Source organism: Pimephales promelas, chromosome 17 (genome assembly GCF_988280905.1).
Source record: "Pimephales promelas chromosome 17, fPimPro1.hap1.1, whole genome shotgun sequence".
Lineage (NCBI taxonomy): Eukaryota > Metazoa > Chordata > Actinopteri > Cypriniformes > Leuciscidae > Pimephales > Pimephales promelas.
Genome location: NC_142785.1, coordinates 8,912,539 through 8,916,080, shown reverse-complemented (window position 1 = coordinate 8,916,080; position 3,542 = coordinate 8,912,539). Strand labels below are relative to the sequence as shown.

The 3,542-nt window shown below is 47.6% G+C and overlaps 1 pseudogene; it reads right to left on the bottom strand.

Annotated features, from left to right (window-relative positions):
* Positions 1–559: 559 nt before the first annotated feature.
* On the bottom strand, positions 560–1,793 carry LOC148971452 (uncharacterized; annotated as a pseudogene).
* Positions 1,794–3,542: the final 1,749 nt, after the last annotated feature.

Genomic DNA, 3,542 nt, shown 5'->3' with positions numbered 1-3,542 from the left:
TAACGGCAGAAACCAACCGGACTGACTGTTTTTGAACCCCCCTCAGAAGGTTCCCGTCCGACGCAACGTCGAGTCGACGTTGCGCCAGACGTTCTCTGGCGACCACTGCGCCCCGAAGCACCAAGGGTGGCGGGGTGGGCAGAATTGTCCCCTGAGGACCCCGAAATGAACCGGGCACCGTATACTGAGGTGTACACTGGTTCACTTCGGTTGGGGCAGTCCTCACTGGTCTGACACCCGTGGCGTCAGGACCTTTTCTTTTGCGCCGAAGCCTTCTTAGCCTGAAGAACGGTCCTCAGATCCGGCTTCGACTTCGAAGGCTTTGGCTGAGAGTGTTTCGTCTGCCTCCAGTGTTTTTGTGGAGGTGCACGAGACGCAACACTCTCTTTTTGTTGCGCACGATATGATGAGCTTGACGGCTGGGGCTGCTCACGCCCAGCAGCCCCAGGGGGTTGGACACGGCGAGGGAGAAATTTTTTAAATGCCTCTGACTGTTTTTTAGCTTCCTGAAATCTCTCAACGACCTCATCAACAGCGTCGCCGAAGAGACCATCAGGATTAACCGGGGCATCTAAAAGAAAGGAACGATCTCGGTCCTTTAAATCAGTCAAATTCAACCACAGATGTCTCTCAGTGGCCACCAGGGCTGCCATAGACCGCCCAATTGCTCTAGCGGTCTCCTTAGTAGCCCTGAGAGACAAATCTGTGGCCCGACGAAGTTCTCTAATTTCATCGGGTCCAACTCCCTCACTTTTATCCAAATCCCCCAGCAGCTCAGCCTGGTATGCCTGTAATATAGCCATAGAATGGAGGCATGCACCAGCCTGACCTGCTGCCGTATAAGCTTTGCCCACTAACGTAGATGTTGTTTTTAATGGTTTAGTGGGTAAAGCTGAGGCCTTCAGAGACGATACCGAACCGGGTGACAGATAGCTCGCGAGCGTCTGTTCAGCCCGGGGCATCGCCTCATAGCCGTACTCTTTCAGCCCCCTTATACCCGAATAAATATGAACTTGAGGGCTGAAAACACGTGCAGAGTACGGCTTATTCCATGTTCTTGATATCTCATTATGTAAATCGGGAAAGAATGGAAGGCCTCGTGGTGGAAGTGAAACACTAGATGAAAGAAAACGCTCGTCGAGTTTGCTTTTAGGACGCGCGTCCTCTCTTACAGCTGGCCAATCAATATGTAATTTTTCAACCGCCCTAGTAATCACTTCCACCAACTCATCATATGCGGGAGAAACAGATGGCGAGTCTTTTTCCCCCGTGTGTGTGCTTAAACTGTCGATGCTCAGTACATCTACCTCCTCGGAGCTAGAGCACTGAAGCATCGGGCTCTCTCCCCGGGCAGAAGGAACCGCAGCGCGGGCTTCTGACACCGGAGCGAGAGCACTGGATCGTTCAGAAAAGGAAGGCGATAAGGCCCCAGGACCCGTCTCCAACCCCTCTGAAAGATCCTTTTGCGATCCCCAGGAATGCATTCTCCGCGCTGCCTCGGCAGACGCGGGTCCTGCACCCTGAGGATTGCGAGCCTGGCCGCTCTCATCAAACAGCGCCAGGCGGGAGCGAAGCATGCGGAGCGAGAGATTCTCGCAGTGTTGGCAGTCAGCCTCCTCGAAGGCTGACACCGCATGCTCCACTCCCAAACAAATGACACAAAGCTCGTGAGTATCCCCACCCGTTAAATAGCGCGGGCAGGGAGAAGCACAAAGCCTGAACATTTGTTTCGCCATAATTCCGTTTCCAATAATAATCACAGACAACAGTAAATAAGACAGACAGAGACACAGATCGCTTGCTGAGGCAAAGAAGCTAATGCCGGTTTGCACCGGGTGCTCTTTTATCATTTCCTGGTCATGACGTCATCCGCCCATGACGGTCATGTTTCCTATTGGACTAGTTGACATAGATGCTTCAGACGCAGTCACGCTGGAGGCGTTCCCCAAAAGCGTAACAGTGACGCATCGCGAGTTCCCTCGATAGGGAACATCTTTTTTTGCCCATTTTGAAACAATATGTATACTCCTGACGAAAGTCGTGTGACCGAAACGTTGTGTGTGAATAAACTTGATTAAAAAGTGCAAGTAATGATAGTGTGCGGGAGTTCCTTATCTACTTGAAACAATATGTAACCCAGGGAAAAATTCTGTCCAAAATTTAATTAATTTTGCCCAGTCACCTGAACACACCCTTCATATGCAAGAGTCACATGATAGTTCAGTGAGCGCTTCAACCAATCCTAGCACTCAAGCGCGGGTTTAGAAGCTGCGGTGAGTTCCCCAATCAGTAGTATGAAGGGGAAGCCACCGGAGCAGCTGCACTCGTGTCCATTACCGTTGTTTAGAAGCCGACTGGTGCCGCGGGGTGTCAATTATCTGCGGGAATTGGCCAGGTGTGACCAGTGCGGGCCAGTTGATGGCGAGCCATTATTTACCTGGAACAGAACCGGCCCAGTAACCTCATTGCCTTGTGGGGTTGGTAGGAGGCTATTGTAGTCTGCTCACCCCTTCTACTCTTATCCGTACACACACACACACTACTACACACTTAGAGCCATTAGATGAATTCTGGCTCATGGACTATTGCATCCTATGGACAATTCTTGTGTGTTGGGGACCGGTCTTTTTATATGAATATATTCTCCAGTTCTGAGTAATATTGTGCCTGGGTTTCTATGAATTATTGAACCTTTCTGCATGATTGGAAAATTTTGGGTATTGCGTTGTCGTTGTTGTTTTGTCTTTATGTTCACTTAATATATGGTACCAACACCAAACTGAACTGATCTGTTTTGTGTCTTTATTTACCCTATCAATGCCTCCTTGAGACGAACCCTTATCTTCTGTAGCCCAATTTTTACTTACCACCTTCTATAGCGATAGCAATGGTTATACAATAATACACAATTCCCTATGGGAATATGTTACATAAATGACGAGCTCAGCCAGGAGGTTTTGAAAGGGTATTTAATATACACAAGTTTGAACATTCAGACTCACCAATATTATTTTGATTATGGATATTTTTGAAACACTTGACGTTAAAATACCAAATGCAGTATTGGTTACAGAGTCTGAAGTTGCTGAGGAAGTGGAAGGGTTTCTTCAACAGTATGGTAAGATAAGTCGTATCCTTACTGTTGAGTCACCCGAGTCCGAGTTTCACAATATGCTCATCGTTGAATATGAGTCTGGCTTACCTTTAACTTTATTGAATCCACTCCTACCATATAAGCAAACTTCAGAGACAGGTATCGATTATTGCATTAAGAATCTTTCTCAAATATATACTGAAAATGTGGGAAGTTCTAAAACTCAGACATATTTAGCTGACTTAAAAGAAGTTGCTAAACTGACTGGACAAAATTATGCTGAAGTGGTGAACGAGATGATGGGCCAGATCAGTAGATCAATTTCAGAGCTTCACCCTGATTTAGAAGTTGGTATTAGAAGTTGGAACAGTCTTCAGTGAATACAACAACTCGGTCACCGTATAAAATGACTGCTCCATCTCTACTGTCCACCACGGCTCCTATAGCT